Raw genomic sequence first — 17,275 nt, 5'->3', positions numbered from 1 at the left:
CATAGTACCTCACATAGCACAGGCTGTGCTACTCTAATACTGTAATAATGCAAGCGCAAAAGAGGAAAACAGCTAGACATCATTTCGAGCAGTTAAGCATGAGGATTCTGTAATTCTGCAGCATAACATGCTATACTGTACTGTGTGTCAGGGCACACAGAACGAACAATATGAAGTAGCGGGTCAGGGTGACGATGTAGGGAAATGGGTATTGCTAAACTAAATTATATGCCATTAAGCCTACACAATGCTTCCACATAATAACGTATTATAGCCTATGACAAATGCTCTAGCAATATAAAGTATGTACCATTCACTTATAATCAGTTACTTTGGATTTGCTTTACCAAACACAGAATATACAATTATAGTGTTATGACACTTCTCATAAGATGGCATGGCACAATGTGATTTACATTTAATGGCATTTAGTTCAAGTGAAGTGTTCAGGTTTTTTAATTATTTCATTTTGTGAATGCTGTTCTACCCTCAGGCAAAATAAATAAGTACCTTTGTGGCCAGCTGCATCAATACAATATATAATAAAAATAAATAACAAAAAATGTAAATGACACTGGGTAAGACCATCTGTGCAGCAAATATATAATGGCAGTGCTTCACTCGAGTTTCATCTACCGTCGCAAGCAATTTAATGATGAATGTTAATTTGAGGACTGTCTGATACCATTATTTAAAGTAAGAGGGGTGTAGGTTCCTAGTATTCAATCTATCACTCAAAACACTTCCCACGGAGGCTTTGTGGAAAAAATCTTAATTTAGTCAAAGGCAGCAAGGGTTTCCTGAAATCCGAACCAACCCCCACCTGCCTCCAGCAGGAGAGGCAGTCTGTCCCCAGCAATGACGGAACCCCTCAAGACACTGCTCACAACTTCCCTGATAATCTCTTATCGGCTCCCAGGAGCTAACAGATGCAGCTCCGCTCTGAAGCTCTGCTTAATGACCAGCCGCAGGCGTGTCGAAAAAGTACCCAGACTCACCCCTCCCCATCCTCCTGGACTACTCCCAAACCACGTTTCTGACAAGAGCGGTGCGGAGGCACACAGCCAGATGTACATCATACCCATTATGTTAACTTCACCAGAGACACCTTTACACCTCATAGAGCTACCTACTTAGGTAGATTCTGACTGGAGGTTAAGCCCTTGGGTTCAATGGTTAAGTGTTTTTTGCACTTGAGGGTACAGCAGTCACACCTGCCTGTGAAATGAGAAGCCGGTCTTTTGGTTTCCGCTGAAGCGCCCTCAGCCTTGGCTGATGCCTCTGTTGCTGTTCACTCATGCCTACAAGCTGGCCCCAAGGCTTCATGGACACCTACATCCCTATGGAAAGTCGCCAAACTGTTGGATAGCACCAGATTTGTTAAGCACATTACACTGCATTAATTTTGCTCTGTTCTCCTCTGGCATCTTCCACTCTCAGAAATAAAGTTACAGTAGAGGTATCAAATTATCCAAATCTACCATAAAAGAAAGTGTATAATGTAGGAGAAAGGGAAGTGTATTCATCTGATTAATGAGAGCAATAAAGGTAGACCTGGCTAACAATATGACTATACGTAGATGAAACATCACAAACTTAAGTGTGCAAACCGAGATCAAAACTGCAAATTCTGAAGACATACAGATGTCCATAGCAAACTCAAAGAGCAGGAACATAAAACCATAAAATCATAACCTGAAACCATAAAAATACCACAGTGTGAATAAGTGCCTGGGTATGCAGCTGGAGCCAAGATGGAGTCCGTATAGGATATGATCATAGCATATACAGTATATAGTACGATTCTGCTGTCCTGACTACCTTGGGAAGTTTGTTCCACCACTGGGGTTCCACCCTGATTGCTTCCACAACAGTTAATGCCGTTGCAACTACACATGCATTCATAAGACAAAATCTGAGATGAGAAATATGATTTTTTCCATGACTGCAGTCCATGTTAATAACCATTTAGGTATAAATTATCAGCATGGGCCCAGACCCCCTCCCCAAGCAAGGACAGTCATTGCTATGATTTATCCAAAGTGCTGAGCCAAGTAACAGAGCAGCACAACAGAGGCTCCCCCTGAAAGTGAGACGGTCGTGCGATTCTGATTCTCCTTTTCCTGCCAGCCTTTTGTGATAAACATGCAAGACACAGTGCTGGTGATAAAAATCTTTCCCCTCATAGCCCCCTCCCTTTCCCTTTCGCAGTGTCCTACAAGGCTCTATGCACGTTAGCTCAAACGCCTGCATGTTTGTGCCACAAAGATAAGTCCTCTCCACTCATTAAACATCTTTCACATTTCATGAATGTTAATATAGCTGTGATTAGCTGAATTAGCCTGCTGCAGAGCATGCAATGAATTCCAGGATTAAAGTGGTTAGGCCTGTGTGATTTCACACATGCATTTGTCTCTCATCACACCATGCATAAGCATGTATGACTTATAATGGCAATATACAGTAGCATTACAGCCATGAAACTTGCAAACTTTGCAAGCAGCAAAGCGTAATTTATACCCTGGCCAGGTCTCTCATGCAAAAGAGATTTTAAATATCAATGAGACAAACCGGGTCAAATAGAGGTTAAATAAAAATATCTGCCTACATGCACAAGGAACTACGCAAACCTTCAGAAAAGGTACACTAAATAAAAACACACAGAACATAAACACCTTTAAAAAAAGTGGTACACCTATCTACTGCCAGGTAGGGCCCCCTTTTGCCATCAGAATTATTTTGCCCCTGAGTATACACTATGTGGGTTATTTGATGGATTGTGTTACTGTATATTGTTTTAATTTATATTGATTTCATGAATATTCAAGATAATTATTGTAGGATTTATATATACCTTTCATAGCGTTGGTGGAATTCCTCAGGTATAAAACAAATTGTGGGATACTACCTAGTTGCAGCTCACAGCTGTAAATAAAGGAAATCCTGAATGCAAATTACAATTCTACTGTGCAGATCTTGTGGAATTACAGTAAATTAAATCAGGAAAGTAAACAATGAGCAGTACATTCAGCAGTAAAAGAAAGCCAGCCTCCTTTACAGCCCTTTTCATCTTCCCATTCTAAAGTGAATCTGCAGCAGCTAATATGGAGATTTAATTGGGGGTTTATTTGGTATGTATTGATGTTGAAAAGGCAGTAATCCCTAGAGCTTCCACAACTCGAATCCAGCTATGAGTTCCTTTTGAAAAATCAAGAAATCCTACATGCAAAATCGATATCGAATGAATAGCGGCGAGCTGCGCCTTTCAACCAGACGTTATAAAATGACGCAAAATTCCCAAAGCAAGGATTTGATGGTGAGAACAGCTGTGACATTGCTGTGATTTTTCTAAGGCAATGTTGTGCAACACCTGCAGAATATTTAATAGAAAGCAATGACAGTTCTCTGGAACATGATCAGCAATTGTTCTTAAATCTGAACCCGTGGCAAAGTGTGTAGTTGTGAGCAAGCTACATACAAAGCCTATCGACCAAGAGAAGCGGATTTACATGTATTTGTTATGTTCATCCAGACTCTTTACATTACTTTCTTGCTGTCTCACTGAAACTGCTAATGACAGTTCCCTGGAACGTGAACAGCAGCTGTTTTGAAAACAGACGTGAAGTTGTATGTAGGCCAAAAACTGCCTAAGGTTCTTTTGATTCTCGACAGGATAAACCCACGATTTCTCAAAGCAACATGACCATCCTCACTCTTGGTAAAAATATGAAAAGTTCAGATTAAAATAAAGTCGACACATATCAAGTGTGTAGGCAATGGGGAAAAGGAAAAAAAAATAACTCCCTAACATTAAATCACATTGTAATCATTCGAATACGCTCTTAATCAGAGAAATTTACTGAAGTGATGAAGATCAGTGTTAATCTCAGGAATACAAAAGTGTGATATCACCAAGAAGGCACAGAGGACCCATGAACAAACAATTATTACAATTAATAATGTAATGTAAAAGAACATAAGTGCTACTGCACAGATAACCTGACATCATTTCATCCATAGTAAAAGTTCTGATCAATAAGCAATATTTGTCTGGCCATTCCAGCTGATGATGATTCCTCCAGTTTTAGATTACGGCACAGAAACCGCGACCAAGTTTCCATATTAATGGAAGAAGTATAGGGGTAAAGGTGTGAACTTATGTAACACATTTTATTTCACAGAATATTTCATATTTCTATCTGGTCCTTCATTTTAAGCAGATTGCATTGATCTAGGAGCTACTGAGACTATGAGGTTGGCTAGGAAAAATTTCAATTTAGCCATAGAGGGAGAGGGATCTCAAGAACATAAGACATGTTTGTCAAAGTCACAGAAAAAAGTTCTAGGTATGTCATATAAAATGGAATTGTAAAATCCATGCCTATTTTTCAACATCATGGAGGACAGAGACAACATCATTTTCAGAAGGTTTTGACAAGGTATTGAAATGGCAGATCTTTCCACTTTCTTGTTAAAATGAACATACACAATGCAGGTTATACATTTAACTGGATTGTCAAAACTCAATCACGCTCAATAACAAGACACTTCCTTCTAGGTTTCTTGTGAGTGAAATGTAATCTTCCGGGAACATCCAAGGCGCTGTACATTTATACATGGTGGGAACATTTAGCATAACTTTCCAGGAATGTTCTGGAAGGGAATGTTTACCGTTATTTTGGCGAAATGTTCAGGAAGCCAAAAATTATGATATGGAAACCTGGACTGAAACATATAAGATAAATAATTATTGGCTTTTATGTGCAATTTAGCCTCACCCTTGCTGTGTAGTAACATGAAATATCAGTTTATGAACAGTAAAAGGGAATATCAATAAACGATCTTGTTGCTTACCGTTGCACAACTGAAACATGCGGCTACTGCCTTTATTTAGTGTAAATATCAAATCATTTTAGCCTTCAGTTGAAATCTAGAAGTGTAGAAATAAAATGCACAAATTACAAATGCTAAAAATTATGCGTACGTACATTGCTGTCATTGCAGAATCCTAACATGAATCTTCTCTAAATAAGGTTTAGCAGACTTTTTCCCCTTGGCCAAGCATTACTGTGATAAGTATCACAAGAGTTAAATTAATTTAATTTCAAATAAAGATGGTGTGCACGTTTTAGAAAATCCTCAAAAGATTTATGTCTCATGCCATGACACACCCTGGGGAAGGAGAACACAGCTGGATACAGACGCGATAAATGCAATTAAACTGCATTTAAAAAAACGCCACCTCACGAAGAGATTCTGCAATTGCAAGGAGAAATATAATAGATATAAAATAGATGTATTTACACATAATCCGTGGGCAAACAGAAAAACATTTTCAGCAACAGAGGTTATGGTTAGGGTTAGGGTTAAGGGTAACGTTAACAATATTAATTGAGCATAGAGACCCAGAAATGTTTTGTATACAAGCTTTCGAGTGCCTCAGTTTTGGTTTGGGAATTAGAACATACTGTTAACTTCAACAGCAAGGGGCAGATGATTAGATTTCGGAACACAGAGGCCGATGGTCAAAACATTCGGTCACCTGTCATGGAATTAGTGTGAGACCAGGCCGAATGGAGTGAGAGAGTGAGAGAGTGAGAGAGTGAGAGAGTGAGAGAGTGAGAGAGAGAGAGAGAGAGAGAGAGAGAGAGAGAGAGAGAGAGAGAGAGAGAGAGAGAGAGAGACTCTTTCTACTCTGGGCATAGGAAAAAAAATTTCCCCAGTCTCAAACACTTACTGGGCAAAGCATACTTTTAAACCCTTGAGGTAAATCAACCCAGATGTGTGGGCCTACTTAACCAGTAGGCATGGCCCCGACTACCCACATTCCCTCTCCTAGATAGAGCCATACCAAATTTGTAAAATTGATGAAATTGGAAATTATTCAGCTCCATTTCTATAAGTGAGTTCTGCCTGGCAGAATTGAGCCACAGAATTGACTTCTGTTGGTGACTAAGTATAGCTTTTAAATAAGAAGATGGGATGCAGGTTACCTTGTTACTGAGTGAAAAAAAACATCTTGCCTCCCACAGCTTTTTTCTCATTTGGTAGAGTACTCTATTTGGTTCAATTAAATTTGCATACAGCGTCACACACCACCATTGGAAAATCCATTTTCCCAACAGAAAAGCCACAGGTCAGTCAGTAATGAGGGCAGTATCAGATGACCGAGTCACCTCACCATTATACAATTTCTGCAGCTTGTAAAACACCAGGTCCTATCAATGTGCAACATGATCTCACACGGATTTTTCATGCCCTGGAAATCCGTTCACATATACCGAATCCTGGATAAGCACCACCCCACAATGACATTCTGTGATTGAAAGGAGACATATAATAGATATAAAAAATATAAATATTTATATTATATAAATAATAGACGTATTTACACATAATCTGCGGGCAAACGGCAAAAAATTGCAACAACAGAGGTTAGGGTTAGAATTAAGGTTAGGCCTACGATGTAACATTAACAATATTAATTGAGCATAGCCACAAATATATTTTGTACGCATGTGTTGGAGTGCCTCAGTTTTGGTTGGGGAATTAGAACATACTGTTAACTTCAACCACTAGGGGCAGATGATCAGATTTCGGAAAACACAGAGGCCGATTTAAGTGGTCAGACCATTCGGTCACCTGCTGCATAATTAGTGAGAGACCAAGCTCCAATGTGTGGGGTGGGCTACAGGGGCAAAGCTGTCAGTGAAAGAACAACAGGGCAAAGAGAATATTACACAAGTGTTTGATGGAACATACCAGACAACACCACTTCTGATCACCCTGGTGCCTAGAGTATGCTTCAATTTGAACTGCCATTTGAACTGAAGGCCCATCAATTTTGTTCATTGCAAGGTTTAATTTACTGGGATGATCTTACTGAGGACATGCTGTGATCTTAGAGAAGCTGCCATTCAGATTTTAAAAAAGCATGCAGCTGTTTTTTTCCACTTTGGATGTGCACTGTTAAGAAGATGTTACAAATAAATGCAAGTTTTAGCAATATATAGGCAGCAATTTAATCATATGATAATGTATGTATGATAGTAAATAATGTATGATAGTAGCAGCAATATCAAGTATTTCTTTATGTTTATCAGTGCTGTAAATAATTTATAAAACACAATACCTGTATAAATACAATCCCATGTGCAGTTCACTTACAACCCCAAATTGATTTTGTCTGTAGCTGTAGCTAGACCTTGCTTGAGTGCAGTTCAGTTCATTTGCTTATTTTCAAACATTTTGCATTTGTCTTCGTTAAGTATACCATGGAGTCTGAGAACAGCCAGAGAAAACTCCCATTGCTGCAAAAAGCAAACATGCATTTATAATTTATTTAATGATCAAAACGGTGTGCCATGCAACTGAAAATGTTGCACAGTAGGCTGAAATTGATACTTGTGATACTTTGCTGTGCTTGGTTGTGGGAGTAAATCGATTAAGAAAGGCTGAAATGGATACTTGTGATACTTTGCTGTGCTTGGTTGTGGGAGTAAATCGATTAAGAAAGGCTGAAATGGATACTTGTGATACTTTGCTGTGCTTGGTTGTGGGAGTAAATCGATTAAGAAAGGCTGAAATGGATATTTGTGATACTTTGCTGTGCTTGGTTGTAGGAGTAAATCGATTAAGAAAGGCTGAAATGGATACTTGTGATACTTTGCTGTGCTTGGTTGTAGGAGTAAATCGATTAAGAAAGGATGGGAATAATCCCTCATGCGGTTCAACAATATGTTGTCTTTGCCTTCTTATGCAATTACTTTAGGAAAGTTATAGTATGCTGTGTGGATTTATGTGCATGTTTGCTGCATGACTCAATTTGTTCTATCATTATGTATTTGATTTGTATAACCTTTGTTTATTTTAATTATTTGTATTTGTATATGATGGATAAGCTGGTTTGGGGATAACTCTCATGTAACTCAGGTGGATGTAGATGTACTTTTCTTCCATTACAAATCACTCTGAGCCTTATAATGAATAACTGAATATACACTCAGTGAGCAATTTATAAGGTAAACCTGTAAACCAGATTGGTAATGCAAATATTAATCAGCCAATCATTGTGATAGTAACTACAGGCATAACAGCATACTGACATGGTCAAGTGGTTTAGCAGTTGTTCAGACCAAATGTCAGAATGGGGAAAAATTTTGATCTTTGACTTTGAGCTAAGTGTTGATGCCAGACAGGTGATTGGAGAATCAAAGAAACTGCTAATCTCCTGTGATTTTACACACAACAGTCTCTAGAGTTTGCAGAGAATGGTGTGAAAAACAAAAAACATCCAGTGAGCAGCAGTTCTGTGGGCAAAAATGTGTTGTTAATGGTTGGCATTTATATAGCGCCTTTATCCAAAGTGCTGTACAAGTGATGCTTCTCATTCACCCATTCATACACACACTCACACACCAACAGCGGGTGGCTGCCATGCAAGGCACCGACCAGCTCGTCAGGAGCATTTAGGGGTTAGGTGTCTTGCTCAGGGACACTTCGACACAGCCCTGGCGGGGATCGAACCGGCAACCCTCTGACTGCCAGACGACTGCTCTTACCGCCTGAGCCATGTCGCCCCAGTTAATGAGGTCAGAGGAGAAGGGCTAGACTGATCAAAGCTGACAAGAAGGTGACAGTAACGCAAATAAGCACACATTACAACAATGGTATGCAGAAGAGCATCTCTGAACACACAACGCTTCGAACTTTTAAGTTCAGCAGCAGAAGACCAATACATCTAAACAATAAGTCTAATAAAATACCTAAAAAAGTGCTCACTGAGTGTAATAAGAACTGTAGTTCAGAGGAATGAATGTAATATACATATATATATATATGGGTCTCCTGGAGCTATAAACCCAAAACACCATCATACATATTCGGAATGCAAGGACTGTCATTACTGCGCAGTTGTATGCAAGTGCAAGAATCTCATCAGGAATTTTGATTGCCTGTTGTTTTGAAAGCTAGGCTGTTCGTATGAAAGCAATGTAACATATTGTAATGCAAATGCAGTGTGCATTCTTTTCCTGCCTTTTTACAATGAGGGGGCAGAAGCTGCAACTGAACTCCACCTCTTGCATCAAAGCCATCAGTCCCTTTCCTGTTCCAGACCACCGTCCTCGGCTGTCGTACACGTACGCCACAGAGTTTGATGATCCACTCAAATTCTATTCTGAGAAACTGTGTGCGATGAGAAGAAATGTAAATGTTAGAGGAACAGTTAAAAGCATCACACAGGTCATGGCCAGTAAGTACACACAAACAGACAAATGGCTTGCTTGTGCAAAAATGTTTTGCAAATATTTCATCCCACAGGGTACTGGACAACATTGTTAGCTGCTAAGTAAAGTGCCCTTGCAATAATATGTAAAGCAGCATGAGGACATTTCAAAGTAAAAGCAATGACAAGCTATATGACACACGAGCATGCACACTCAGTGACTGCTTTATGAGGTACTTATATCCGTGCTCTTCTGCATACCACTGTTGTAATGTGTGGATATGCTAGTGACTGTCGCCTTCCTGTCAGTCTGGCCATTCTCCTCTGACCTCTCATTAACAAGGCATTGTGTAACCATGGTCCTTTGAGTGGAGATATTTTATATGCGCAGGGAAACTCTGCAAGTGAGAAGACAAAGCAGTTGTATCCCGCAAAGTAAAACACATCCGAATTGCTCGCGCTCAAAACCGGTATAAAGCCCTTCCAGGGCGTCTGTTCGATATGTGACAAGGGACCTTTGGGGTCTTCTGGCAAATAGCCATCCAGGGCCTAGCTGCTCCACCGATTAATCACTGAGCTGGTCTCAATGCCCTCACCAGACAGAGCAGGGATCGTAGGAAATCAACTCCATCTCCATCTTGCTGATGCAGACAAATGCTCACGGCACAATGGACTGTTGTAAATTAAAGACTGGAGTACCTTGAGAAGGAATGAAGGTTTAGGGTGAAGCACCAGTCCTGTCCCAGGAATCTATAGCAGTCTCCATGGACTAAGAGAGCCTGTAATTCCCCCATTCTCATAGCCAATCTGCAGTTCCTAAACTGCAATCTTTGTGTTACTTATGGCCTCCCTCACCATCTTCCTTACTGTCTGTGGGGATAATATGCACTAGCGTCCTCTTCCTGGTAGCCATTCCATATGTTTTAGGTGCATTTATTATTTCAGTTGCAGCGCTAAGGGGCTTATGGTTAACCGATTTTGTATGTTTTTGTACCCATTACCTTTGCCATCTGTGTCTTCTGAATTGCCAGCTTTTCCCATGCTGATGGATCACAAAGGGATTTTGCATGCATGTTACCTCATTTTTATGCTCTAGTGAAACTGGAAGTAATGGAATGATACAATATAGTTCCTTAAGACTGACATTAACTAAATGAAAGTAAAATTGTATTGCCAATTTCAATTTAATTTTATTTACAATAATTGTTCAGGGTGCCAATAATTTTGGCACCTGTGGTTTTCAGGGAAAAATGAGATTACCAAATAAAAACATTGAAATATGCAAATGTACTGAAATAAAAGTAAATCGTTTTCCCATGTTTGAACATAAAATATAGATCATTATCCATGTTGTTTATTATATGCAGCCTTTTTTCAAAATTTTTATTAAGGGTAACAATAATTCTGGAACTCACTGAATATTTTTATTTCCAAAATGTCATTAGTCTTCCATTGTTTTATACAGTAGCTACAGCTGCCTTGGGTCTGTCAGGCCATGCTTCTACTCTGTGGTAATGGAAATAATTAGTGTACGCTGTTGCAGGTATTGTAGAGGTATCAGTCAGTAATATAAAAACACATATCCTATTATATATTCTGACCATATTTCCACCTCTATGTGAGCCTAACAAATGGGCCATCTGCATGAAATCATGAATGCAAAAGTACAGCTCCTCTAATAAGCAGGAGATCCTAGTGGCACTGCATCCTATCGCTCACAGCGATGAATGCTGATTGTTCTCGTCTGTTCTCATAGACAGTTGGTGTTTACCACCAGGCCTGATAACTGGCTCTGTGCTATCTCATCGGTAGGGGTACTTAACTCAGCCTTGCCAAATCATATTAGGAGATATTGCATTTCCTGCCACAGACGAGCTATGGCATTAATTCCTTTCAATTCCATATCTAACAATCTCTCTGTGCCTTGTAATTTCCTCCTCTGATGGAGGAGGCCTTGATTTTATTTTCATCGAAACAGCAGGGATGTCAATATTTTAAAAAGGAATGTTTTCACAGGGGCATTTTTCAGTTATGTACTACAGTAAAAGTATTTGCTCAGGTCCTGGACAATTCTCCATTCACTGCTTTGTAAGACATGGACCTTCAAAATCAACTGATATCACACACTCTGAAGAATCCCACTGCCAATCAATCCCATGCCATCAGTGATGTCACAGAATTATAGGCATGTATTCAAAGTTACAAAATGTGAATTCAGACTAACAGACAGTATTTTGTTATAATATGAGGCACAAAACAAAGTCCTGAATGAAAAAAAAACTTGGCAGTTTAAAGGGGCAGTTCACACAAAAATTGACTTCAAAATGAAAGTTTGGAAGATTTAATAACAAAATGTGTTATAAAATAGAAAGTTTTTGGCGATGACTCCATAACTTTGGATGACCCCTCTGGCAAGGAGTGATGAGCCATCCCCCCTGGTGGTGGTGGGGAGGTGGTGGGTGATGTGAAGCTCTGAAACACAGATAGAAGCTGAGAAGGGGAATTTAAATCCCATGCAAATGCTGCTGATGGGCTGGCGTTTCAATTGCGAAGCTGTCCTGCATCTCTGTGATTGGAACTTTAGTTAAATTCCCATTTCAATAAGAAATTTCAATCCCATGTCTTTTCAGAAGATCTAATAACAAAATGTGTAATAAAATAGAAAGGTTTTACAGAGACCTTAGAAGCAGAGTGGGCAACTTTGTGGGCCTCAAACACAAATGGAATATTTGCCCTGGAAATTGAGCTTCAGGTAATGTTCACATCAACTATCAGAATGGGGAAAAATATAATCTAAGTGACCTTGGAATGATTGTTGGTGGCAGACAGGGTGGTTTGAGTATCTCAACATCTGCTGATCTCCTGGGATTTTCATGCACATTAGTCTCTAGAGTTTGCAAACGATGGTGCAAAAAACTAAAACAAAAATAATAAAATCCAGCGAGCAGCAGTTCTGCAGACGGAAACGCCTTGTTAATGAGAGACATCAGAGGAGAATGGCCAGACTGGTCAAAGCTGACGGGAAGTGACAGTAACGCAAATAACCACACATTATAACAAATGTTTCTGAGCACACAACATATCACAACTCTAAGTAGATAGGCTACAGCAGCAGAAGTAAAAAAAATAAGTCTAATAAATACTTAATAAAGTGCTCACTGAGTGTATATCTGTTTCAGGAGTGATATGAATATAATATAAACATAGTATCTTATGACAGCAACAATAGCTTCAGTACAGTACTGCTTTCTGTTTATTAGCCAAATATTTCAAATTTCTCCCTGAAAATAGATGTTTACAATGTGCAAATATACAAAATTATCCATAAAACATTGAAATGGGGATCATGAATTAATCATATGTGCGTATTTCTGCACCTATAATGGTGATGCACAATGAGATTAATTTAAGTTAATGACTATGTAAACATAATGAGCAAGGCTTTGAACACAGTTTATTAAAGCATTTATTTCAACAATGAAGAACTCTGGGGTTGCCAAATGACAGCCAATGAAAATTATGAGGAATTTGTTACTTTTCTGAGTCATAAAAATAAATGGAATTTGGCCGGTTCATTCTGGGTGTGTTTTGATGAAACTGCTTGTGATTTATCTTCCCGCCGGTTCAGTTGAGTTTTTATTTCGGTTTTAATGACCCGATTTGGGACCGGACGAAAGCAAGCAAGACGTCTGTGTTGAAACCACGTGGCTGAAGCAGCCCCAAGTATGCGCATGCCAATGTCAAAATGATGAACGAAACCAGCCACATTCGACAGCGACTGGAATAAAATACTTGCAGCTTTTGTAAATGAAAGATTGGTTTTGCCTCAGTGGTAAAAGAGAAATAATGATTTGAACATTTCCTGGTTCCTTGCTTTGTTAATGGCATTCTTCTCTAGTCTACGTCAAGAAAGCATAACCTCAAGCATCATGCGTTTGGGGTGAGACTCAGGCATGGAGGACCAGGCTCTTACTGTAGGAAATATGCATTATTTATATTTTATATTTTAACAGCATAATGTATTGTGCAACCGCGCTCCCAACCCAAGAAAACCATTCCAGAATGACACAGTGCTGAAATCTAACAGGAAGCAAGCTCCATGTAATAATATCGAGGTGGCTTCTTGCAGGCAAGATTCCATTATACATTATACATACCATTCCACATGCAATGAATGAAGCAATACAGGAAAAAGATGGATAAGATACCTTTCTAAAATGTTTCGCAATTGCATGTATCACTAGTGGGGGGTATTCTGACACTGTGAAAATTATCTGGACAGTCCATTTTAGAATTTTTGAATCTGACTTCTCAGTGATCAATGGGCCAAGAGTACATCCATGGGAGCCCCATTTTACCCCCTGCAGCTCAATAGCCTCAAACTATTATCATAGCTTGGTTTCAGACGTATAATGGACACCATAAGTTTTTATTTTATCGCTTATAATGGAACTGCAGCATATGCGGAATGGAAATATGTTATTAGCTGGTTCGGCTGACTTGGCAGAGCCCGATTTCATCACATCTATTTGAGAATGCTCCGTGTAAACACGGCTATCAGCTTCGCATCTGCTTAGTATTCCACCAAGCAAAATCTGGCACCCGGACCTCGGGCAGCTGAGCCGGGTGGACAGACCCCTATCAGTATGCCAACATGGCCTTGCTGTTTGTTATGAGAGAGGAGGGAGCGGAGGTAAGCTTTAATTGGTCTCCATCTGAACCGCACCTACTGTTTTCTGGCCCGCTGCTTTCAATTGCAAATTCGGATGTAAACAGACAAGAAAAGTCGAAGGGACCAATACGCCGGCTCTTGCAAGCCAGAACGCCAGTCCTTATGAGATCCTATATGCGGGAATACGGAGAATGAGGCAGACGGCTTCCTTTTTGTTTGTTGGTGTGTGAGGGATTACTCCAGGTACTCCGGTTTCCTCCCACACTCAAAGACATGCATGTTAAGTTAGGTGTGCTCCTGATTTTGTCCTTGACAAAGACCTGGTTGGTCCCAAGTGCCACACTGTGGCTGCCCACTGCTCTTCAGTAACTAGGACGGGTCAAATGCAGAGGACAAATTACCCCGCAGGGTTTAATAAAGTAGATCTTTCAATCTTTCTTTATGCATTGCACAAGGCTGAAATTGCTCGGCACCCTCCGTGTGGGAAACCCGGACATGAACTAATCTGATGAAAGAACAGACCTTGTTTTTGTGGGTCTTTCCATGTCTTCTTCTCATTTCGCAATCTTCCAGATTTATGGAGTGCATGGCACGGTATGTAAATAGACCATTCTCAATTACAAGGAACAGACGAACAAAAAAGCAATACATGCGCGAGGGAGTGGGTGCGGGAGAGAGAAAGACGTAACAAGAGTCCTCAATGCAGGCCAGAAGGCCACACTATAAATAGAGAGAGCATATTCTACAATCAAGTTCAAATTCAAATGTTCAGGATGAGCTATTTTTTTTGCAAATTGTCACAGTAATACTAAGTCATACAAAGTACGTAGTCTTTTTTTTTTTTTCTCAAGATTTTGAAGATTATGTTTTCTAAGGTGGGGTTCCACATGCTGTTGATTCATATTTCCTCACCAGAAATTCAGCAGCAATAGCAAAGCCAGATATTAGACAACTCTGATGGAGTACAGCACTTTAACACAAATCATCATAACTCCTGCCAAAGAAAACCTTTAATACCAGCAAGATTTAATAGTGAATACTTTAAATAAACCTGTAAAGTGTAAAGAATGCCAAGTCTGTTTTCAAGACCCTTCCTGATAACCATTATTTATTTGTGATGATGTTCACAGTGATATATGGAGAATCATTTATCTTTCTCTAACTCATTTAACCTTTACCATAAGCCACATTCCTGGTTGCAGAATGAAGAAAATCAAGAAAATATACTGCCACACTTCTCAGCACTGTCTTCGATATGGTATTACAGCCAAACGTACATGCATAATGCATGGCAGTTAACCTGCACCAGGCCCCAATAAAAACGTGAGGAGGTATCTTGAAGCAACAAGAAATCATCAGTCATACCTGAGTTGACATGCTATGACTCTCCATTATACTGGCTGCTCGCGATACAGAATTCTGTTCTCTTTTTTTTTAGTTTTAATAGAATTGATGAGATAACATTTCCTCAGGAGACCTGTGAAAAGCAGTCAAACTCTTTCCCTCGTTTTCTTCACCAAAGTTCAGTCTGACTACACATCAGCGTCCCCTGTTCCCCGTATCGCTTGCTGTCATATTGAGTCCGGCCAGACAAGCTCCAGTTACGTCCCCGAGACAGGGAACACAATAATGAAAGTCTGAGATGTGACAATACAGAGAAAACCTGAGGAAAAATCAATAGAGAAAGTATGAAAAGGAGAGCTCACCTATTTGCTGGGACACGCATTTGGGGCAACCGAGAGAGATAGAAAGAATGACGTCATTGAGCCAGAACAGTCCTCCTTCATCAAAATGTCTGTCTTTTGAGTCGCTAAGAATCACAGATCTGGTGATGAGAGCAGTGTAATGTGGCTCTCATCACCAGAGATTCCTTCCTTAAGTACTCGGTCATGATATACATGTAACGTGCTGTTCACAGTGCCATGATTCCTTCTTTTAATTAGCATGACACCATGGAATATTGATATTGCCTGCCCATTATCAATAGAAGAGGTGCCTCAACTCACATCACATTTGCAGGGAATATACGCATTGACCAATTCTAACACAATTTTAGTGTTCGGATTCAATAAATATGCAGGCTATCCTTGACTATGGCTTATGAGCAAAGTGTTACTTTTTATTTCTTTGCAAACACAATTAGCAACTTTGGTGATCGCTCAACAAACTTCACTTTGTCAGTTGCAGCCACTATTGCAGTCCTATTTAACTGGGAGTCAGGAAGTTAAGAAACCATTTATTGAATCCAGACCTGTGACTCGAGATGACTGCTCCATGTGATTTATTCGTTGTGAAAATATGAAATATCACAAGGTTATTTTATGCACTGTATGGACATAATTCTTGGGGACGAAATTTGCTCACACATTTTGCAATAGAGAGAATTCAGAATTTACAGAAGCAAACTAAATCATGTTATTTTTTAGTGGGGGAGCTGTGACTTGGCCATCTGTAAACAGATAAAAAGCCTTCTTTTAACTTGGCTTGATGGAGAAACAGCATGGTGAAACACACCCGTGTAGAGCAGTGCACACACTGAGGCTGCCTCATTCCTGTCCCAGTCTCTGCATGTAGACCCTCAGGGAGCGCGCACATGCACACACACACACACACACACACACACACACACACACGGGTCCAGAGATATGTACTCGCCTCTGTGGATCTAACAGCGTTAGGACGACATCGGAACAGCGTCAGAAGATGTAGCGCCCCGCTGAGTGTCAAAGACAGGCCCGCACTTTGATGTGATTCCCTCACAGGACTCACACAGGCAGCAGTCACTAAATGTCTGGCTGTGTACAAGGATAACAGATCTATTCGTGGTATTGTAATAAAAGTCTTAGACCGCACAGGTGGATAAATGCTCGAAGAAAATGCAGCCCTGAGATTACAACGTGTGAAGTTTTAACACTCTGGGATAGGATTGCAGCCAGCATTTGGTTTTTTGAGAAGATGCAATTGAGAAACGTTTTTTTCCACAGAAATATATTATAGAATATGAACCTTGTGGCTTGATCACTTGGGCCTGAATAATGTTAATATTACTTATGAGTTTAGGCATGAGTCTACTAAAGTGTTAATATTGTAGGGTCCTCGCATGGGCCGCCAAATAACCTAGGGATTTCATGCACTATGAAACCGGGGCGCCAATTAATGTAGTGTAGCAGTATAACTGCAAAAAGTAATTAGTCTCATAAAATTACTGTTATCAGAAATATCTAGTACCACAAATTTAGTATTTTAATTAAAAATTAAAATAACCAATATCAATGATTAAACCTACCGACAACCTGAAGGTTGGAGGTTCTTTGAAAGACTGATTTGACTCGGCTCTCATGTCTATGTGACACCAAAATAGACACCAAAACAGCATA

General features: G+C 39.8%; 1 protein-coding gene across 8 annotated transcripts in view; it reads right to left on the bottom strand.

Moving 5' to 3' along the window:
- Positions 1–17,275, bottom strand: part of LOC133139038 (potassium voltage-gated channel subfamily G member 1-like) — a 92,178-nt gene that overhangs the window by 35,710 nt on the left and 39,193 nt on the right. For 3 of the 8 annotated variants that reach the window (XM_061258291.1, XM_061258290.1, XM_061258289.1), the window contains exon 2: positions 9,078–9,186. The exons of the other annotated variants lie outside the window; for them this stretch is intronic. The gene's annotated coding sequence lies outside the window, so the exon portion shown is untranslated. The remainder of the gene's footprint in view (positions 1–9,077; positions 9,187–17,275) is intronic. 8 annotated transcript variants of the gene reach the window in all.

Source organism: Conger conger, chromosome 10 (assembly GCF_963514075.1).
Source record: "Conger conger chromosome 10, fConCon1.1, whole genome shotgun sequence".
Classification (NCBI taxonomy): domain Eukaryota; kingdom Metazoa; phylum Chordata; class Actinopteri; order Anguilliformes; family Congridae; genus Conger; species Conger conger.
Note: the sequence above shows the minus strand (reverse complement) of the source record. Positions and strands in the feature narration are given on the sequence as shown.